This window comes from Ascaphus truei, chromosome 3, assembly GCF_040206685.1.
Source record: "Ascaphus truei isolate aAscTru1 chromosome 3, aAscTru1.hap1, whole genome shotgun sequence".
Classification (NCBI taxonomy): domain Eukaryota; kingdom Metazoa; phylum Chordata; class Amphibia; order Anura; family Ascaphidae; genus Ascaphus; species Ascaphus truei.
In genome coordinates, this window is record NC_134485.1 from 77,204,573 (window position 1) to 77,228,696 (window position 24,124).

The window sequence follows — 24,124 nt, forward strand, 5'->3', positions numbered from 1 at the left end:
CACATGTCCTGAGTTTAAAAATTAAAAATTCCCTTTTAGTTTTGTTTAAGAACATTTAAGAAGGTAGACAAAATGTTTCATTGTAAAGTTAGTTATTAGTCTTTTTACAGCATATGAGAGTTAACTGCTTAGAACGCTCTACAAAGGGAAAATGTCCTTGTAGAGGGAGAAAGGGGGTGGCCCGGTATTAAAGGGGTTGCACCCCATATGGCCATCCCCTGACCTCACCAGAGGGACAAGGGGTTAACTGGACTGCGGTCCAGGGATGTGGTTTGCACCTTGTTATACCTTGAAAATGTATGTTCCCCTGTTCTCATGTTTCACCTTTAATGTTGTTTCCCAAGCAGATGGATAGAGGGGTGACCCAATGTCTAGAGACTAAGTATTAATCAGACTCTGCAAGTCTAATTGTTACCTGAGGGCGGAGAATCATCAAACTGGAGTGGTTTGTAAGTGTTATGTCTACACCTACAAACAATGCAGATACTTCATTTGGTAGACTGATCGTTGCCCCTGATTTAATTATGGGGCTACCCATAGAGTCCCAGTACACATGAGCTAATTAGCTGGAGGGCATGGGTTAGTCTGTGTCTCCACGTTAGGGATTGGATACAGATAATTGTTCACCAATAGTCTGTATTCAATGTTAAGAATAGGGTTACACAGGTATATAAACTGTGCCAACCCTACAGTTTTTAGTTGTGCTCCTGATTCCACCTGGAATGTCACCGGATTGATGGAGAATTGCTAGCTGATACTTCTCCATTCCCCAACCCTAAGTAAGTGTTACCTTCTTGTCTGTTAATTGTACTATATTGCTGTGTTCAACTTTTTAAGGAATAAATTATATTTTATTATATCTAAGCCTTGTTCAGTTCAACCCAGATATTTGGTGTTCATTATATCTTGTCATAAGCTACCGTGACAAGCTCTATAATTAACTGGTGGCAGCGGCGGGATTGAACTGGACCTATATTACAGTGTACTGCGGGACCCTGTAATATAGTGGGAACTCGAAGGGAATTGCGAGTTCCTGGAACTAAAGATATTGAACACACAGTAGTGCAACAGTTAACACAAGTTGTAACACCACCTCACGGCTGCAAACATGAACCATGAGCGAGGCTGAAGGCTCATCCAACATGAGGACCCGAGCTCAGCTGAAAGACAAGTGCCGTGAATATGGACTGCCCTATGAGAACCAGGAGGACGCAGACATGGTTGACGCAATCGGTGACTATGAAGCCCAGCTTGCAGTGCCTCAGGATACGCCTCAGCTTGCCCTTTTACAGCCACCTGGAGATCAGGGAAGGAACCCAGTGCCGGGGCGGCGGAATCTCGGGGAGGGAACGAGTGCACCTCCCGGGAGCAGTGCAACAGGAGGGGTACTGGTTGCTGCGGCTACCAGTCCGTTCACCCCTGAAATGTTGGCACTGATTACTGCGTGGGGAGACAGAGGGACACCAGAGAAGCGGCTGCCGTTTATCACTATGGCAGTGAACAGACCCGCTTATTGCCCCCCCGTCCAACCCAGCAAAGATGAACTCAAGCTGGACCAGCACAGTCTCACCAAGTTCGTGGAAGGTACTGACCAGATTGACAGTTTCTTAAAGAACTTTGAAACGCAGTGCCGGCGGTACAAAGTGTTTCCCCAGCATAGGGTTGCACGTTTGGGCCCCTTACTGTCCGGCTTGGCTAAGCAGACAATGATGGCGCTTCCAGATGAGTATGCTGATGACTATGAACACCTGAAAGAACTGTTACTGTTTCAGTACGGTTTTACCCCTGAAGCCTACCGGGGTAAATTCTGGCAGGAAGAGAGGCAGCCCCAGGAGTCCTATGTCACCTACGTGACCCGCATGGCATTGTACGGGATACGCTGGGTGGAGGGCTATGAGGCACGGACTTACCAACGCCTGCTGGACCTCATCTTTCAGGAGCAGCTCATGCAGCAGTGCCCACCGGCGGTGAGGGCTTGGGTGTACAACAAGAAGCCCAAGACTTACCAGGAGGCGGCGCGGCTTGCAGACAACTATGTGGCCAGCCGTGCCCTGATGACCGCCAAAGCAGTAGCCAAGGTGGTGGTGGCGGTCGCACCGGCCAGAAAGTCTGCCAATACCCCCCAATGGACTCAGAGGCCGCCTGCGGGCAGCAGTCCAACGAAGGTGGGGGAGCTCCGGCACGAGCGCCGGTGCTACAACTGCAACCGCCCTGGTCACATCAGACCAGATTGCCCGGAACCCTTGCGTTCCGGTAGACCCCATCAGGGGCAACGCACCCCAGCTGCAAAGCCGGTAGCCCGTGTGCGGGTGGCTTCCACCACAGACTCCGGACCGGTCATGGAACCAACACCCAGCGAGACGTCCCATGCAACGCCTGTCCCGGTTTCATCGGTGCCTACAGCCAGGAGCGGAGGACATCTCAGCGCGGACCTGCAGCAGACGGATGGCCGGAGCAGACATCTCACCCCGGTCACAGTCAGTGACCGGCAAGCAGTCGGCTTGCTGGATTCAGGAGCTGCAGTGACCCTGGTCCGACCTGATATGGTCCGGCCAGAGGAATTGATCCCAGGCCCTGGGATACAGATCACTGTGGCTGACAGAGAGCCACGTTTCCTGCAAGTGGCCAGAATCTTTTTGGATTGGGGGGAGGGCCAGGGTGTGCGGGAGGTGGGGTTTTACCCGGTTTGGATGCCGATGTTCTTCTTGGCAACGATCTGGGACCGATGACCTGCACCTATGACCGAGTGCCCAAGCCCGCTGATGTGGCGGCGGTAACCCGGAGCCAGACAGCGGCAATGGCGGCGGCGCCAGTCCCCCAGCCTTTGGGACCAACTTTAGCGGAGGGCGCAGAGGAGCCCGGGGAGGTAAGCCAGGATCAGTTGCAACCACAGACTGACTTACTGTTTCCCCTCACCCTTCCCCATTCTCGGACAATGACATGACTGGGGGGTGGCCAGAATTAGGAGCCCAGTTTAGGGAGGCAGTGAAGACAGACCCTACCCTGGCCGGCGTGAGACTTCTGGCGTCCGAATCTCAGGCAGGGGAGGGAACTGAGCGCTGCCTATGGCATAAGGGACTCCTGTATGGAGAAGAAGGGAACCCTGGGATAGAGGAGGGATTGACCGGTAAGCGACAGCTAGTAGTGCCCCAGGGGTACCGACAGCAATTGTTACGGGTAGCTCACTCTATTCCGTTAGCGGGACATCAGAGGGTCAACAGAACGTGAGCCCAGTTATTACAGCGTTACTACTGGCCGGGGGCATCTCGAGATGTGGGCAATTTCTGACGCTCTTGTGATGCCTGCCAGCGAGTGGGTAAAGAGGGCGCCCATGTGAAGGCACACCTGAAACCTCTACTGATAATAGGGGAACCCTTCCAGAAAGTAGCGATGGACCTTGTAGGACCCCTTATGATTCCTAGCAGGTCAGGGAAATGCTACATCCTCACGGTGCTCGATTTTGCCACCCGGTACCCTGAGGCGGTAGCGCTTGGCACCATAGATGCCAAGACAGTGGCAGCAGCTTTGCTGAACATTTTTTCTAGGGTAGGTTTCCCTAGTGAGGTCCTAACCGATCAGGGGTCGCAGTTCATGAGTGAACTGTTACATTGTCTCTGGGATGCATGCGGTGTACAGCACCGGCGCACTACCCCTTACCATCCCCAGACAAATGGATTATGTGAGAGGTTTAACGGTACCCTGAAGCAGATGCTTCGGACCTTTATGGAGGTGGAGGGGAAAGACTGGGAGATTCATTTACAGCACTTGCTGTTTGCCTACCGAGAGTTACCGCAGGAATCTACAGGCTTCTCCCCCTTCGAGCTACTATATGGCCGCAGGGTACGTGGACCTCTGGACCTATTCCATTAGGGATGGGAAGGGGAGGCTACTGCTACTGATGCTTCAGTGATCCAGTATGTAGTAGATCTCCGAGACGTTTAGAGATGCTCATGGGGGTGGCCCAGGGCCGCTCAGACCAAGCAAAAGCAATGGTATGACCGGCATGCCTGTAGCAGGGAATTCATCCCAGGACAGCAGGTGCTTGTTCTCAAACCCACTCGGGAGAACAAGTTAATGGCTGCCTGGTCGGGACCGTACACGGTTATCCGAAAGGTGAATGGGTACAACTACGTTGTACAAGTAGAGCCTGAGAGGCATAAGACATATCACGTCAATATGCTGAAAGAATACAGAGCACCGAGTATGGGAGCAGTAATGGCCATTTGTAGCCAACTGCTGGAGGATCCGGTGAGCAATACTCTGCCTGATCTCCTAGGGGAGGCTAGGCAGGGAAACACTGTGGAGCAGGTAGATATAGGGGCACAGTTGAGTGCTAGGCAGCAGGTAGAAGCCAGGGACATGCTAGCTAAGTTTAGGGCCCTCTTCACTGACATGCCAGGGACCACACATCTCACCAAGCTCCCAGTACACACAGGGGACCTGCAGCCTCTGCATAAGCACGCTTATAGAGTGTCAGCAGAGGTCAAGACCAGTATGGAGAGGGAGATAGAGGAGATGCTGACCCTAGGGGTAATTACTCCATCCCAGAGTCCTTGGGCAAGCCCGGTAGTTCTAGTCCCTAAGAAGGAAAAGACCACCCGGTTTTGTGTGGACTACCACTCGCTCAACGCTGGGACGGTGTCAGATGCCTACCCCATGCCCCGCACGGATGAGTTACTAGATGAACTCGCAGGGGCAAAGTATCTGACCATTATGGATTTGAGCAAAGGCTATTAGCAAATCCCACTGACCCTGGAGGCTAGGGAGAAGTCAGCATTCATCACTCCAAGTGGCCTCTATGAGTTTTTAGTGATGCCATTTGGGATGAAGAATGCCCCGGCTACCTTCAAACGCCTGGTCAATAGGTTACTGGACGGAATGCAGAGCTATGCCAGGGCTTACTTAGATGACATTTCTGTCTTTAGTAATTCCTGGGACTCCCATTTAGGACATGTAGCTGCGGTGCTAGATAGGATCAGGGAGGCTGGGCTTACCTTGAAACCCACTGTGTATGGTAGAGATGGCAGAGGTCCTGTACTTAGGGCACAGGGTGGGTGGAGGGCACCTCAAACCAGAGCCAGCCAAGGTAGAAGCCATAGTTCAGTGGCCTGTTCCAAAAACCAAGAAACAGGTCATGGCATTTTTGGGCACCGCAGGGTACTATAGGAAGTTTGTCCCACAGTACAGCGCCGTGGCCAAACCCCTGACTGATTTGACTAAAAAGCAACTGCCTGCGCTTATCACCTGGACTCCTACCTGTGAAACTGCTTTCCAGCCACTGAAAACTGCGCTTGCTGGGGCCCCCATACTGGCTGACCCAGACTATACCAAATATTTCCTCATAAAGACTGATGCCTCGGACTATGGCATTGGGGCTGTGTTGAACTAAGTGGGGGACGACGGTAGAGAGCACCCTGTGGTGTACCTCAGCCGAAAACTACTTCCCAGAGAGGTGGCCTATGCCACCATTGAGAAAGAGTGCTTGGCCATTGTGTGGGCACTCAAAAAACTCCAGCCTTACAGTATGTGTATGGAAGGGCTTTCACGGTCCTCACAGACCACAACCCCCTGAGTTGGCTGCAGAGGGCATCAGGGGAGAATGCCAAGTTGCTAAGGTGGAGCTTGGCCTTGCACGAGTTTGAGTTTACTATTCAGCACAAAAACAGCAATGCTGATGGACTTTCATGTCAGGACTATCCCTCTTAGACTGAGTTCGTTAAGGGTGCCAGCAGTGCCCCATCTCCCCGTTAGGGCCAGTGGGCCATAGGTCACCCATTAAGAAGAGGAGGTGTAGAGGGAGAAAGGGGGTGGCCCGGTATTAAAGGGGTTGCACCCCATATGGCCCTCCCCTGACCTCACCAGAGAGACAAGGGGTTAACTGGACTGCGGTCCAGGGATGTGGTTTGCACCTTGTTATAGCTTGAAAATGTATGTTCTCCTGTTCCCATGTTTCACCTTTAATGTTGTTTCCCAAGGCAGGGATAAAATCCTGCAGAGATTCCTTTGCACAAAGGGAAGCAGATGGATAGAGGGGTGACCCAATGTCTAGAGACTAAGTATTAATCAGACTCTGCCCGTCTAATTGTTACCTGAGGGCGGAGAATCATCAAACTGGAGTGGTTTGTAAGTGTTATGTCTACACCTACAAACAATGCAGATACTTCATTTGGTAGACTGATCGTTGCCCCTGATTTAATTATGGGGCTACCCATAGAGTCCCAGTACACATGAGCTAATTAGCTGGAGGGCATGGGTTAGTCTGTGTCTCCACGTTAGGGATTGGATACAGATAATTGTTCACCAATAGTCTGTATTCAATGTTAAGAATAGGGTTACACAGGTATATAAACTGTGCCAACCCTACAGTTTTTAGTTGTGCTCCTGATACCACCTGGAATGTCACCGGATTGATGGAGAATTGCTAGCTGATACTTCTCCATTCCCCAACCCTAAGTAAGTGTTACCTTCTTGTCTGTTAATTGTACTATATTGCTGCGTTCACCTTTTTAAGGAATAAATTATATTTTATTATATCTAAGCCTCGTTCAGTTCAACCCAGATATTTGGTGTTCATTATATCTTGTCATAAGCTACCGTGACAGTCCTTCCAAAATCTCTTCATAACCTACTTTAAGAATAGACAAATTACACAAAAAAAATCATACAAAAATAAAATAGAGATTCAGAGTGTTCACGATTGTCATTTTAAGGTGGAAAAAAAGTTAAGCAAGAATAAGTATATAGTTATATATAGATATACGGCAACTGAGTTTCCTTACGGTAAACATGAATATTTATAGGTATAGCACACATTATTACATTTATACAGTAGGTGTAGCACCCAACAAAGAGGAAAACAAAAAAAGGTAGCGCTATATCCAACAGGTAAGCTAGCTGCCTTTGATATAATACTTTAAAGGGGGTGAGGCCGCTCATCCATTAAATTTGTAGTTACTATTCTGATAAGCAGGTGCTCAGAAGGGATAAAGATATCTGTGTTTAACAGTGTTGATCAAAGAGATCAGAAAAGTACCCCCATAGCACCCGGCACTCAATGCTGTATATAATTACTCTAGACAACAGTAGTCCAGTAGGAACAATTACCTATTTCAACAAATGTATAGGGGGTTAGTGACCCTTGTACCAAAAAGTCCAATGAAAATAACAAAGTTTTATTTGTCTAAATACTTATTAAAAACACATACATATACATCAATCAAAACGATTAAAATACCCCATCAGAGGTGGCTGCTAGGGTTGATGGTAGTTCAGTAAACTATCTTACATAGATAGGAACTCCATTAACCTTCTTGCATATAATATGACAAATCAGTGTGACAAATAGGTTAGATTTTGTTGTTTTTTCTTTATAGGTAATTTCTGTGGATCTCTAGTTACCAGTTGGTTAAAGACGTCTATATTAGTACTACAGTCATACGGTGGCACAAAAGTAGATTTATTTTTGAGTGTTGTGAAAGGGCCTTCCCCAGGTGGTCTGAGGCTTTCCTCTTCTAGTTGTTCTAAAACATCAATGGTGTTAAGTTGTTGCGTGTTCAAAAGCTCCATAGGGGTGTTGGCATTTCGCCACTGACTACGTTTTTTTAAAAATTTGTGTAGTGTTAATTTTCTGCAGAAAAGATTGAGATCTTTGATGCATATATAATGATCCAGAGGGCTGGTTGGACAAAAAGTTAGACCTTTAGATAACATGCTGATGTGATTATTGTTGAGGATTTTGGAAGATAAATTTATAACCTGCGTCTCCTGTGCCTGGCTCGCCTCGATGGTTCCCTGTATCCCCAGATCTCTCAATCCCTTAGATACTGTATCTGTCTCTTTCCCCTCCTCGTCCTCCTCTTTGGTTTGGTATGGGGTAGAGCCCTGGGTTCTCTAAAAAAGTACCCTTTCTCTGTGGTAGGGGGAAAAGGGCTTCAGGCCCTTGGTTAGAAGTATCTTGAGGGTGTATGCTTGTATCTACAGTACCTCGTGGTCGCTCACTGAGGTTTCCCACTCAGTAGAGGATTCTTGTGTTTTGGGGTGTGTGTTAACAGGTCGTGATTTGGTCTTAAATCTAAAGATTTTGCCAGTTCTAAAATCCTCAAAATCACGGATATATTTATTGTGTTTTCTATCCTTGATGTCCTTGGTGAATTTATCGATATTGATTTTCAATTTGCTCTCCAGATTATAAAAACTGAGGTCAGTTTGCCATTTACCTATATCAGATAACAAGATTTTGATTTCTGCTTTCACTGAATCCAATTTTTTGGTTTCATAATCTACAAGCAATTGCATAATCTGTGCAGAGCATTTGAGGAGGATTTTTTCCCAGCTCTTAATAAAGTCTGTGTCTGTGATGTGATGTGATGGTGGCAGCTTAACTCTTAAACCTCTTGGTACTAATTCATTTAATAATTGTCCCTGAATATACGGTAGACACGGTACCATACTATTGTAGCACGGGCTACTTTGTTGCTACATATGCACAGGGAATACCGACAAGCTGCATCTTCAGCTACTCTGTCACTCCTTGTACCTTTGTATATATCTTGATAGAGAACATAGCACGAGTATAGGAATTTTAGGTGGCAAGAAATACAGATACTGTATGAATGTTATACTATCACACCTGATTTTACCTATCTAAAGGAGGACATTTTGCCTTAATCTCTACGAGATGCAGCCTGATATAAACCACTGATTTGTCATATTATATGCAAGAAGGTTAATGGAGTTCCTATCTATGTAAGATAGTTTACTGAGCTACCATCAACCCTAGCAGCCACCTCTGATGGGGTATTTTAGTCGTTTTGATTGATGTATATGTATGTATTTTTAATAAGTATTTAGACAAATAAAACTTTGTTATTTTCATTGGACTTTTTGGTACAAGGGTCACTAACCCCCTATACATTTGTTGAAATAGGTAATTTTTCCTACTGGACTACTGTTGTCTAGAGTAATTATATACAGCATTGAGTGCCGGGTGCTATGGGGGTACTTTTCTGATCTCTTTGATCAACACTGTTAAATGCTTTTGATATAACCCTGACCCCTGGTCAGGTGATGGAAGTCGGAGAAAAGTTATATCTATGGCGCTCTGCACTGTTATCTATTCAATAATCATTAAATAATAATAAACAAATTTATACAACCAGTATCACGGTATTGATCCGTCCATAAAGGTGCTCCCCGTAATGGAAGGGTACATAGAAAAAAGGGGAAATCAGAGATCATAGCATAATACTGCAACAAAACAACATGTAACACACACCTAACAGGTGTTAGGTGTGTGTTACATGTTGTTTTGTTGCAGTATTATGCTATGATCTCTGATTTCCCCTTTTTTCTATGTACCCTTCCATTACGGGGAGCACCTTTATGAACGGATCAATACCGTGATACTGGTTGTATAAATTTGTTTATTATTATTTAATCATTATTGAATAGATAACAGTGCAGAGCGCCATAGATATAACCCAACAAAGAGGAGACGATCAGCATCAGTTTAAGGTGCAGTTCTGGTGCTTCAGAGTGTTCATGATGATTGTCATTTTAAGGGAGGGGAGGAAAAGATAAGCAAGAATACGTATTTTAAACATTTTACTTTCATTTAGATTTCAGCCGGCACTCTGAGAAAGGGAGATTATTAATTAGCTTGCTCACTTTGCAATAATGATAAAGTAATTACATATTCTGTAAGCAGCCCCCCTCTCATAGGGCCAACATGGAAAGTATTAGACATAACTAGAGAAAGAAAGAGGAAAGAGAGCGAGAAAGGGGAAAGAGAGGGAGAAAGAGGAAGAAAGAGGAAAGAGAGGGAGAGACAAAAAAAGAACGATATCTTCGATTGCATCACTTGTTGTGGAATAGTATTTGTCACCATGTACTTCCAGTCAGGCTGATTTCTAGGAAACATTCACGCCTGGTTGCTTGATATTTAGTACATGGTAAACAAAGTTAGAGTATACTTGGATTTTAATTTTAAACAAGGGTTAACTAAATAGTATTTTTTTAATTTTTTTAAAGGTCAAAACGGCATTGTCTGCACTTATTCAGTCCATTTATGGCAAACAAGTGGCAGTACTCATGATGAAAACAGATCAGGCAAAATAATTCCCTGATTCCTCTTCTGTTTCTCTGCATTCTATTTAACTTGTTAGAGAGGTGATAACGCTGTATGTAAGCATCAATTATCAAGATTTACACGATAAACATATAACCGCCATTAGTTCCAATTATGGTGAAGGGGTTAACCAGGCTCACTAATAAAGGTTAAGCCCACTTGGTGACCCCTGATCCGTGTGTTGAGGTCCTAGAGTGTCAGCTCTTGGACCCAGGTGTCAGAAATGCATTACGGTGACTGTGTGCAAATTATGTGACATTAAAGATTTATTTGAGTTTTGCCTTTCCTGTGGTGCTGGGACCGGGAGATTTCAAGGCTGTATGTTTCAGGGTGGGTTTTCCGGAGAAAGTCTTTACAGAATGTGTCTATGTATCGGGGCTCCGGAGTTCTGGGATATCCCAGGAGTTGGATCCGGGAATCGAGTGAGATTCTCGTATACAGCCAATCACATTGCTCCGGGCAAACGCTGCCTCTGAAAACGTTCTTACGATTCACTGCCAGGATTCCTGCTGTAGCATCATCCAGACAAGGTAAACGGGCATGAAGGGGTTAATGTATACCTGCAACCATACAGGGGGTCCCTAGTATAAAGGGGAGTCCCTAGTATAAATGGGGGTGCCAAAATACATGCCCAGGTACCCTGTACCTGGTATAGGGGTTCAGTGGATGCTCCAGCTATATGATAAAGCTGAGAGTGGTTTTTGTGTGTAAAAAGTTTAAAAGTTAATTCTAGAGTGTGCCAAGTATAGGCTGGTGAGTGTAGGCAATATATACCCTCACTTCCCTCACTCACGGAGCACCCGGCAGGTATACCACCATTCTACAAGTGCACCAACAGTAGCACACGGGTGAAGGCAGCGCTGTCACACACACTTTTGGGTGGGTTGACTCTGTGGACACAAGGGTGTTTGGTTGACCAGGAGCACCTCCATACTTGGGGGTAAACCCCACCGGGGTGTGGACACGGTGTTGGGGCACGGTGTGGGGTTACGGCCCTGCGAGGCCTGAGTGGTTCTGTTATTGTTATCATTATTTTCACGCGTTCAGTAAACTTGTTATACTATATCCAGTGAGTATTACTTATATAGTGTCCTCACGGAGTTATCCAACACTGTTAAGATCCCGCGCAGGTGGAGGCGCTGTTACCAGACAGATCAGGTACACCCCAGGCTCCCAGCAGCAGAGTCTCCATCCTCTTGTGAGCCACAGGTAACACACCACACACACAGTAGCCGCCATATCTCCCAGCGGGTGGAGGAAGTGCGCTACACACACAATTGTATGAAATATAGGGGTTTATTTGCCTCTCAAATGCGCTAGGGCACACAGGGAGGTGTTTTTGAATGCTGCATCTGCCTTCATTTGATCCTCACACTGATGTCAGCAGAAGTGGCATCAGAATTCTCCCGGGAATGCTGATACAATCCCCTTCCACAGGCAAACAATACAGATGCAGCCCCAGGGTTTACAGCTTTCACTGCTACAATAAACTGTGAATACTGTACATAAAGAACTACATCACATCGTTGACAGTTAAGGGTAATGGCTGTCCTAATCTTAATTTACAAGCAGCCAAATCTATCCCTACCATCACAATAGTTTTTCTTTATTATTACAAATATTTAAGAATGAATAAAAACTAGTTTCTTCACATGTCCTGAGTTTAAAAAATAAAAATTCCCTTTTAGTTTTGTTTAAGAACATTTAAGAAGGTAGACAAAATGTTTCATTGTAATCTTAGTTATTAGTCTTTTTACAGCATATGAGAGTTAACTGCTTAGAACGCTCTTCATAGGGAAAATGTCCTTCCAAAATCTCTTCATAACCTACTTTAAGAATAGACAAATTACACAAAAAAAATACAAAAATAAAATAGAGATTCAGAGTGTTCACGATTGTCATTTTAAGGTGGAAAAAAAGTTAAGCAAGAATAAGTATTTAGTTATATATAGATATACGGCAACTGAGTTTCTTTACGGTAAACATGAATATTTATAGGTATAGCACACATTGTTACATTTATACAGTGGGTGTAGCACCCAACAAAGAGGAGACGATCAGCATCAGTTTAAGGTGCAGTCCTGGTGCTTCAGAGAGTTCATGATGATTGTCATTTTAAGGGAGGGGAGGAAAAGATAAGCAAGAATAAGTATTTTAAACATTTTACTTTCATTTGGATTTCAGCCGGCAATCTGAGAAAGGGAGATTATTAATTAGCTTGTTCACTTTGCAATAATGATAAAGTAATTACATACAGTATTCTGTAGGCAGCCCACTCTCTCATAGGGCCAACATGGAAAGTATTAGACATAACTAGAGAAAGAAAGAGGAAAGAGAGTGAGAAAGGGGAAAGATAGGGAGAAAGAGGAAAGAGAGGGAGAAAGAAGAAGAAAGAGGAAAGAGAGGGAGGGACAAAAAAAGAACGATGTCTTCGATTACATCACTTGTTGCGGAATAGTATTTGTCACCATGTACTTATAGTCAGGCTGATTTCTAGGAAACACTCACGCCTGGTTGCTTGATATTTAGTACATGGTGCTGTATACAAAGTTAGAGTATACTTGGATTTTAATTTTATACAAGGGTTAACTAAATAGTTGTAACGGATTTTCTGGCCTAGCCTGACCCACCCAATCTCACATTGGCCCCTGTGGTCTAACCAGTCCCCATTACATGGTAGTGTCTGGTGGTGCACCTGTTGGCAACAGGACTCCTGAGTCTCCCGCATGATGGTGTGTGGGGATTGCCCGCCCAGAAAGGCAGCTGAGGTAGTGTACTTGAGTCCTACCTATATCCAGTGCAGCGCCTCCACCTCATCAGGATCCCAGCGTCCGCTTGTGGATGGTCCTGGTGAGGAACTCCTCTGTGGTGCACCTCTCTGTGTAATTACTCCACACTTACACACGAGAGTATATTTGAACAGGGTCATCTTTATTGATGTACGGTGGGCCAGCTGCCCGTCACAGTGGATGTTCTCAGCCTTCCATTGTTCACCGTACTTCCCTTTGAAAGGTATCTCTTCCCCTAATTGGTGGATTCCCTATCCCCGTAGGGATATCTTCCCTGTGCCAGGTCCCTGGTCACAGTCTCATAATCTGTCTCCTCACAAGCCTGCACTCAGGCTTGTCCCTTGTCTCATAACTCAGCAACCTCTAACCACACTAACCACTTCACTCCTCACAGAACCTAACTTTTGAACAGTGCTGTGCCTTATGTATTGTTACGCCGATGCTCGCCACAAACCGGGACCGGACCGCGGGGCTGAGGTGGGGTTATATAATCACCGACCTGAGTCCACGCAGACTGATCCGGAGTGCGCAGTTCATAGTCGTACATCGCAGGGTCAGGATTGGAGAAGGCAGCATCGTCGTTAATGAAGCAGGAGTTCGGCAACAGGAAATCAGGAGTGCCCCGCTTCAGCTTAGGAGCGTGAGCGCGGGGGTGGCTTCTGCGCGAGGAGCGGCCTCGGCCCATGACGCCGATCTCAGCAGGAGGAGACAGCAGGCTGGCCGAAGTTCACCGCAGGGCAGCGTCGGGAAGAACCAACGCTTCAGCGCAGAAGTCCAAGGCAGGTCACTGCAAGAGGATCGCAGCAAGCCGCAGGAAAGGAAGGGTAGCCACTGCTAGGAGGGAATGCAGCAGGTACCGGTGCTGGCAACACGCTTCAGCACAGACGTCCCGGGTAGGCCACTGCAGGAGAATAGCAGCAGGCCAGTGCTGGCATCAACGCTTCAGCACAGACGTCCAGGGCAGGCCACTGCAAGGAGATAGCAGCAGGCCGCAGGAAAGGAAGGGTAGCTACTGCTAGGAGGGAATGCAGCAGTACCAGTGCTGGCATCACGCTTCAGCACAGACGTCCCGGATAGGCCACTGCAGGAGAATAGCAGCAGGCCAGTGCTGGCATCAACGCTTCAGCACAGACGTCCAGGGCAGGCCACTGCAAGGAGATAGCAGCAGGCCGCAGGAAAGGAAGGGTAGCTACTGCTAGGAGGGAATGCAGCAGTACCAGTGCTGGCATCAACGCTTCAGCACAGACGTCCAGGATAGGCCACTACAGGAGAATAGCGGCAGGCCACAGGACAGGAAGGGTAGCTACTGCTAGGAGAGAATGCAGCAGTACCAGTGCTGGCATCAACGCTTCAGCACAGACGTCCGGGGTAGGCCACTGCAAGGAGATAGCAGCAGGCCACAGGACAGGAAGGGTAGCTACTGCTAGGAGAGAATGCAGCAGTACCAGTGCTGGCATCAACGCTTCAGCACAGACGTCCGGGGTAGGCCACTGCAAGGAGATAGCAGCAGGCCAGTGCTGGCAACAACGCTTCAGCACAGACGTCCAGGACCAGGCCTCTGGATACTCAGGAACTTGGAAGGTAAGAACGCTAGGAGAGAGGCCTGGGGTGGTTTGTGGCAGAGACAGTAACATAGAGGTAGGAATAGCTATGCTCGGCGCTGGTTCAGAGCCAACGCCTAGAATATAAAGGGCGGAGATCCAATCACAGGAGGAGGGTGTGTGAGAATTCCTCCAATGAAGTAGCACAGGGCAGAAGCTGCAATGAGAGGCAGCACCTGTGCCATAGATTGCCAGAGGAAGCCTGCAACTGCACAGGTCTGCAAGGCAAAAGTCAAAGCCAGTAGTGGATTCCTTACAGTACCCCCCCCTTCAGGTGAGACCTCCGGACGAACAAGATCCATCACAGATTTGGGGGACATGGAATTGTTCCTAAACCTCCTTAGGCGAGAGGTGGCGTTGAAAGCCCATAGTTTGTTGGGATTCCTTACAGTACCCCCACCACTGGGTGAGAAGCCTGGGTGAACAGGACCATTCATAGGTCTGGGAGACATTGAGTTGTTCCTGAAGTGTCTCCGGCGAGAATTAGGTCCACAATCCAGATGTACATTGGCGAGTGCCATGAAAGACAGCGGTGGTACTGCAGTTCTTGGTACATGGACAATGGGACCTGAGGGCTCCGGAATGGGAACATCGGAAGGACAGTAGCCAGGTGTCCGGTGCATAGTAATAGTCCAAGAGTACGGGACACAGGACACAGATTGTCGGACAAAAATGGCAGAGGGACCTTCAGAGAAGGCAATGTCTTTGGTGAAATCAGCACGGAGGAAGTTGCGAGAGTCTTTAGCTTCCAAGGAATTCCGGGTGGTGGTTAGCAAGGGAATGGGGCGGGAGGGTTCACTACACACTATTGCAGCGGTACTTTTGATACCAAGCAGGGTTGCTATCCCAAGCAATTTGCGAGAGTCTGTAGCAGTGTGTATGCAACTCTTGGTCATGGTACTGGCAGTTGAAGAAGGATCCGCTTCCTTTGGTTTGTGATCTTTAGAGAGAATGAAATCCGAATTTGTGGCTTTGGCGAAGGACATAATAAGCATGTCTATACCCATAGTGGAACCATAGAGAACAGGAACGGACGCTTCAGGTAAAGCGACGAGGTCCAGTAAGGGTGTCTTCGTCTTAGGGAGAGGCCAATTGCCATACAGATTGGGCACTTTGGGCACCGCACAGAGACCTGCGAGTAAGGAGTCTGTTTGAAAGGTGAGAAAACAGATTTTATCCAAAAAACAAGGCAGGCGGTTAAGCGGTGCATCAACCTTAGGGAAAAAAGTCTTGGGGTTAAAGCTGGGTGCCTCCAACACAGAGAAAGAAGACAGAGAACTAGAGCTTGGCTTCGGAGTGGAGGTCCCAGGTACCCAGGTCTCACATGATACTGTGGGAGAAGCAATGCAAATTGTTACTGTTTTAAACATAGGGTCTTTAACATCGGTAGCTCCAGGCACCTTTTTGAGAGGTAACCCTAGTTTTGGGACAGGACAGTCAATAGCAAGTACCCCAAGTATTGTGGAAGACACAGAGAAAAATAAGTCCATTTTAAAGACGGGATCTTCTGAAAAAAGGGAACGTTCCAAATGCGATACCCCTGAGTTCGTGGTAGTAGACATACAGTCAGTAGTGGATACCCCGAATACTGTGGGCGAATCAGCGTGAAACAGTATTATTACAGGAATGGGCATCCCAGACTTAAAGTCATTTTTAATCATCCCGGAGGCTGTGGCATGATCCGTGAGAGAAACTGGGGTAAACTCTCCAACAGACACAAGGGACATCTTGCTTGTTACAGAATTGGGTCCCTGAGAATCCCTAGTGAGGGCATCAGACTCCATGGGAGACTTAGTGACAGGGGTTTTGGAACTGATTAAAGGAATGGCAGGTATCACAGATTTACTAGGAGAAATACCTTGCAAAACAGAAATTTTAGTAAAGGTGATAGGCATCACAGATAGGGCAGACAGAAGTAAGCTAGGCAAGGTTGCTTCTATAACAGAAGATTTGACAGCGGCAAAGCTTAACTCAGCGGCTGCTGGAGAACTTTTAACTACAGTGAGAAGGGACTTCAGTTTTACAAAGTCAGGGATAAAGGGAGTCTCAAACTTGAAAGCCTGATCATTCAAAAAGAAGGGCCCTAACTTTAATGGGACTGAGGGAGCAACAGCAGATACGCTGATCTTAGTAGGGGTCACTTGGAAAGGAGCATAATATGTACTGTTCGCTTTAACCCCTAGGATTTGAGAAAAGGAGAACTCAGACAGTGCAAGTGGGGCAACCACGCCTGTGCTGGTCTCTGAAGTGGGTATTTGGGAAAGAGTGTCTGGGACATCAGAAACGACAACAGATTCCACGAAAAGGGGTCTATGCTCAGAAGCAGGGGTCTCAGCTCTCTGAGTGACAGACGGGGTGAGTGAAATACCTAGGAGTAGGGATTCTGCGAACAGGTTTAGAGAAACAAACGGCTCCAGAGTACTTTTTACTGGAGCCAGTATTATTGCCGAAAGTTCAGGGGGCATAACCCCGAGAATTTTAGCCGAGTCAGAGGACAAAAGGGGTTGATCCTCTGAGGCTAAGGAGGTGTCCCTGACTGACGAACTAAAGGGATCTACCAAGGAAGGTTCACAGGGCTGACCTGCAGGGGTTAACATAGGAAAAACCCCAAGGGTTAAATTACTCTGTACCTGAGAATCAGAGAAATAGAAGCTAGTCTCCGAGAGTGGGGTCATAGGGGGTTCTGCCTCTTGCCCTAGGGACCTATCATTAGACTGCGGAATACTAGGGTTAACAGTAGGAACCTCACAGAGCAGACTAGCAGGGGTTAATACAGAAAAAACCTCGGAAACAGAGCTTAGAATTTTTGGTTTAGGAAAAGAGGGCAAACAGGATTCATTCTCTGGTGCTAGGGAAGACACACTGACCTGGGTACTGCAGGGATTTACAGTGGGGAACGCATAAGCCTGACTAGCAGGGGTTAAGACCGAAATAACCTCAGGGACAGAACTTAGGGAGGTTAACTCAGGATTAGGGAGCGTGGCAGCTTCTTCCTTAGCGGGCAGCGACAGAGAAATGGTTTGACCATTCTTAGGAGAGAGAGGTAACCCCACAGGTTTAGTAACAGGACTGGTAGCACAGAGAATCTGCCAAGCAGCAGCATAGCTGGCAAGGAGGGGATCCTGTTCTATTATGTGAGTGTCTAGTGTTGAGGAAAATACATGGAGTGTATCTTGAGACTGAGCCAACATGAGGAGGGCGCTCTGTTCTACTAGATGAATGTCCAGTGATGAGGCCAGGGCATAGATTGCCTCTTGGGCGTCGGCCAGTTCCATAGGGTTCACATTATCCCAGGTTAAAGGGGAATCAGGGGAGCGAATACATTCGGCTAGAGACTGTTTTAAGCTCAGGATACAGTAAGCCTTAATAAAGAGATCACAACGGCATTGTCTTTGCAAAGGGGTTAAACCTTCATAGGTAAACATTTCATCCATCAGGGGTATTACTTCACACAAATACTGGCCTTCATAGTGGGACTGATACGCAGGACGGGACATAACTTCAGTTGGAAAATTGCCATCCCCCGCCACGGCGCGGTCCGGTTTTAACGGGCCGAGCATACTGTTACGCCGATGCTCGCCACAAACCGGGACCGGACCGCGGGGCTGAGGTGGGGTTATATAATCACCGACCTGAGTCCACGCAGACTGATCCGGAGTGCGCAGTTCATAGTCGTACATCGCAGGGTCAGGATTGGAGAAGGCAGCATCGTCGTTAATGAAGCAGGAGTTCGGCAACAGGAAATCAGGAGTGCCCCGCTTCAGCTTAGGAGCGTGAGCGCGGGGGTGGCTTCTGCGCGAGGAGCGGCCTCGGCCCATGACGCCGATCTCAGCAGGAGGAGACAGCAGGCTGGCCGAAGTTCACCGCAGGGCAGCGTCGGGAAGAACCAACGCTTCAGCGCAGAAGTCCAAGGCAGGTCACTGCAAGAGGATCGCAGCAAGCCGCAGGAAAGGAAGGGTAGCCACTGCTAGGAGGGAATGCAGCAGGTACCGGTGCTGGCAACACGCTTCAGCACAGACGTCCCGGGTAGGCCACTGCAGGAGAATAGCAGCAGGCCAGTGCTGGCATCAACGCTTCAGCACAGACGTCCAGGGCAGGCCACTGCAAGGAGATAGCAGCAGGCCGCAGGAAAGGAAGGGTAGCTACTGCTAGGAGGGAATGCAGCAGTACCAGTGCTGGCATCACGCTTCAGCACAGACGTCCCGGGTAGGCCACTGCAGGAGAATAGCAGCAGGCCAGTGCTGGCATCAACGCTTCAGCACAGACGTCCAGGGCAGGCCACTGCAAGGAGATAGCAGCAGGCCGCAGGAAAGGAAGGGTAGCTACTGCTAGGAGGGAATGCAGCAGTACCAGTGCTGGCATCAACGCTTCAGCACAGACGTCCAGGATAGGCCACTACAGGAGAATAGCGGCAGGCCACAGGACAGGAAGGGTAGCTACTGCTAGGAGAGAATGCAGCAGTACCAGTGCTGGCATCAACGCTTCAGCACAGACGTCCGGGGTAGGCCACTGCAAGGAGATAGCAGCAGGCCAGTGCTGGCAACAACGCTTCAGCACAGACGTCCAGGACCAGGCCTCTGGATACTCAGGAACTTGGAAGGTAAGAACGCTAGGAGAGAGGCCTGGGGTGGTTTGTGGCAGAGACAGTAACATAGAGGTAGGAATAGCTATGCTCGGCGCTGGTTCAGAGCCAACGCCTAGAATATAAAGGGCGGAGATCCAATCACAGGAGGAGGGTGTGTGAGAATTCCTCCAATGAAGTAGCACAGGGCAGAAGCTGCAATGAGAGGCAGCACCTGTGCCATAGATTGCCAGAGGAAGCCTGCAACTGCACAGGTCTGCAAGGCAAAAGTCAAAGCCAGTAGTGGATTCCTTACATGTATCCTCTGGGGGCTGGCACAACTCTGACATCACTAATCATGGATTCAGAGCATGTGACCACTCCCATCCATACATAGGGCACCTCACCAGGGTATGAGGGCAAACCTCCATGATTACTGCTGGCATGCCCATAACTTACCAGGCCTTACTGTCAGCAGGAGAGATGACTGTTAGCCATTTTACAGCATGGCGAAATTCTCCCCCTGGTGAATCCCACCGTCCCCGGCTGGGACCTAAATTTGAAGTACCTTTCTTGAGGAAGCACTGTAAAATGAAAACACACATGCATAATTACTGTAACAAAACAGATTCAATGGTAACACATTTCGCCAAGCACGCCCTGACCAGCAGTCACGAACCCGCGTAACAGCTATCCTGTGCTTCCTAATAGTAGTGGCGAGGATCAGGTTTCTTAACCTCCCGACCCCCCATATCCAGGACAGTCACTCTGTAGTCGCGCGACGACCCCCTCTCCGGCCGATACACTACTTTGTGTTTGTAAACACTCCGGCCTATGCTCCACACCCGCATAAGGTGCGCTATTCGCTCTTCAGCTCTGCTGCCCTTAATGGCTCCCCCTTTGTTGACCATGTACTCCTCAATGGTCTCTCTTAGCCATCTGTCCCTATTGTCCTCAATCTCCTGCATGAGGGGCCCTGGGACATATGGATACTCCAAGCCGTGGGAGTACTTGTATCTGGCAGTAATGGCCCTTTCAGCCCGGCTGCACCGGGTTAGGTTCGCATTCCCCGCTCTCCCTGGTAATACCCAAGACAGGGGCTCGTCTGGATCCACGGGATCTGCTAGTGTACTAGGACCCTGGGGCTTTACACTACCGTGGCAGATGCGAAACCACCGCTCCTCCATCTCCTGTTGATGTTTCTCCGGCATAAATTCTCCTTTCGCCCACCAATAATCAACCAAATCCTCCCTCCTTAGAAGGAACCGAGTACGGTCCATCCATACTACATATCCTTCGAATAAGGGGGCCCACCACCGGGTTTCCCTAGCTTTCTCGGGCTCGGATTCTAAAGAATCTCCCTCTCCTACATCTCCCCAGGAGGACACTCCTGATGTCCCGGTAGATCGGGGTCTAGACCATCGCTCAGATTTCGGCCTCACCTCGGACTTCACAATAGCCACATTGGAGCCCCAACTTGACATGGACGCCTCCCCCGAATACCCTCCACCCACCGACCCATCATCGGAGGTTTAACTTGCCAGTCTCTCCCCAGTCCGTTCCTCACCGGTTCCCTGGGACCCTCCCGACATCCCCAAACTGGACGTGGACCCACGGGAAAAGGTGGCTGGGACAGGGGCTTTAGCTAGGCCATGGGGTTGGGCATACGGACGGGCAATAGGTATCCGCGGGGTTCCGACCCGCTCTCTACCTTCGGATTGTCCTGGATCACTGTGCGGATGGTCCGCTGGTTGGGCCTCACCCTTCTCAGCTCTCCTCGCCGCCTGCCAGCTCTTGGCCTTCACGGGTGATCGGGAACCGCTGCCCGATCGCCAAAGCGTAGGTGTTCTCCTTCCGGTCGTTCCGCTACCTCCGCCGGAAGCGATGTCGTCACCGGAACTGGATACACCGCCATCTTGTGATGGATCCCCATGCGGGATCTCTTCTTCCACGACGACGTCCGGAAGTTCCGCCGTCTGCTCGTGAACCGTCTGGGCCTGGCATGGCCTCTCCTCCGCAACTGCCGTTATCGGAGCTAGGTAAGCACAAGGGCTGTTCTTACCGCTCTGCAGGGTGGGCGTGGATCGCCCGTTGCCACTGGATCCGCCGGTCCCTGGAATGGAAGGGCTCTGCCTCTCAACCTTCCGCTCCACGGGCGACACCCGACTCCTTTCTCCGTTACTCCCGGTAAGTGGCACCTTCCTCCCGTTTCCTCCACAGAATACTGCCACAGGCCGGATCACTGCCCTGGATAACACTTTGGGTTCCTCATCGGAGGAATCCGCTTTTACTGGGCTCGGGGTCACCGATCGTGATGACCGCCTTCTGGTCTCCCGGTCGGTATGGTGACCGACTGCTCCTTTCTCCTCTGACCCAGCTGTAGTAACCGGCTCCGATCCCCATTCTCCGGGATCTGCACTCTCTGTCCACAGTGCACCGGGGGACTCGGCGGACAGCCTAGCCGTATCCCCCGTGGGGTCAATAGTTTGAATTGGCACAAAGGTGGGCATCAGCCACAGGTACTGGGTACCGCATTGTGGACAGCGCGCCGCCATGCCCATAGTACCGCCAAGTAGCCGGCATTGTAGGCAGAGGCCCACTACCATCTCGGTGCCTACCACCCGAATCACCAGCACTCCTCCGGGCACCGAATAGGGCTGGGTGGAAACCATAGTAGTTACGCCTTGTGGTTGTGCCATTCTCTTCGTGGGAGGCACTTGCAGCAATGGTCTGTTCTGTAAGCTGGCTCCGCGCGACTGGCAAACAGAGGCTGGGTTGTCAGCCACTCCTTTGTCCAGCTCCGCCCTCATCTGACACAACTGGAACCCGCCCCCACTAGTAGCAATTATGGGCGGGTCCCACAACGGGATAGGATGTCCTTTAATTGAGGCGGCACCTTTTACAGTCCTGGAGGGCGCGGCCACAGCTTTCGCGCCCTTATCCCCAACTGGGTGGGGTTTCTGAATTGGCGCCAGTCCCGGCCAATTTCCTGCAGCCACCTTGCTTGCAAAATCCTTTTCTTTCCCGCATACAGCACCATCTGCAGGAACTACTTTCTGTAACAGCACCGCCGGCTCACCAGCTTCTTGCTCCGCTGGATTCATGCCCACGGGGCATAATTGGAAACCACTCCCCCTGGTTGAGATTAGGGGGAGGTCCCACAGGTTAATCGGTTGGCTCAGCACTGGGGCTGAGGGAGTCACTGTCCATGAGGGCGCGGCCACAGCTTTCGCGCCATACCCCCCATCAGGGCGGGGTTTTCCTGTTGGCGCCACTCCTGGCCAGCTCTCTGCAACATTTGCAACTGCAGAATTTTCTGCAGCAAGCCCACGCGGTCTCCCAGGGAAGCGGGAACTGCCATTTTGGACTTCTTTTCCACCAGCCCCAATCACAATGTCCTCAACACTGTCCTCCAGGGTAGTACCCTGCGGTCCTAGGCAGGACCAAAACGGTGCGACCACTGCCTTAGCACTACTCCATAGCAGGCTCATGAAAGTCATTTCCTTAGCTTGCTCTTCCCCCGCACACACGCCAGGTGCGTTCTCCCCATCAGCCTCCGTCCGCCATCTTGGACTATCCGCACCGCGCGGGTCCTCCACTCTTGCGGTCGCCATTTGGTTACTGTACTTAGAATTATTGTACATGGGGCTCCTCTCCGCGGGGCAGCCACCACACCGGCACAATAAAGATTGCCCTGATGCACCACCTTGTGTACCTAATGTAGACTGGACTCGTGTTTGCACTACCTCAGGCAAGGCTCACTCTCTCAGTGTCTGCTGTATCTCCTTCCTCCCAGTCTGTGCTCCCTTTGGTAAGTGGTCTGGAATGGGCTAGAGTACTCTGGTTCTTCCATGCAGTACTTGGGTGTCTACCTACTGTTGGCTAGCCTAGCGTAGACCCTTTCCGGGATTCCTGACCTCGTTAACAGGCTATCCCTCCAGGCATCCTACCAACTAGCACTGCCTCAAGGTGACCTGTAAAGCTATAGCCCCTCTGCAAACCTCCAACTCCTTTCAGGCCCCTAGGTCGTCCCTGCGAGCTGACTATTCTCCATCAGCCCCCTGACTACTCCTAGGTCCGTCCCAACGCAGCACAAAGTGGCAGCAGACACTTCTCCCTGTTTCCCAGTGTGCCTAGCAAAAGCCTGTCCTGTTGACATGTCTACATATCTCAGCAGCGCCTCCAAATGTAACGGATTTTCTGGCCTAGCCTGACCCACCCAATCTCACATTGGCCCCTGTGGTCTAACCAGTCCCCATTACATGGTAGTGTCTGGTGGTGCACCTGTTGGCAACAGGACTCCTGAGTCTCCCGCATGATGGTGTGTGGGGATTGCCCGCCCAGACAGGCAGCTGAGGTAGTGTACTTGAGTCCTACCTATATCCAGTGCAGCGCCTCCACCTCATCACGATCCCAGCGTCCGCTTGTGGATGGTCCTGGTGAGGAACTCCTTTGTGGTGCACCTCTCTGTGTAATTACTCCACACTTACACACGAGAGTATATTTGAACAGGGTCATCTTTATTGATGTATGGTGGGCCAGCTGCCCGTCACAGTGGATGTTCTCAGCCTTCCATTGTTCACCGTACTTCCCTTTGAAAGGTATCTCTTCCCTTAATTGGTGGATTCCATATCCCCGCAGGGATATCTTCCCTGTGCCAGGTCCCTGGTCACAGTCTCATAATCTGTCTCCTCACAAGCCTGCACTCAGGCTTGTCCCTTGTCTCATAACTCAGCAACCTCTAACCACACTAACCACTTCACTCCTCACAGAACCTAACTTTTGAACAGTGCTGTGCCTTATGTATCCTCTGGGGGCTGGCACAACTCTGACATCACTAATCATGGATTCAGAGCATGTGACCACTCCCATCCATACATAGGGCACCTCACCAGGGTATGAGGGCAAACCTCCATGATTACTGCTGGCATGCCCATAACTTACCAGGCCTTACTGTCAGCAGGAGAGATGACTGTTAGCCATTTTACAGCATGGCGAAATTCTCCCCCTGGTGAATCCCACCGACCCCAGCTGGGACCTAAATTTG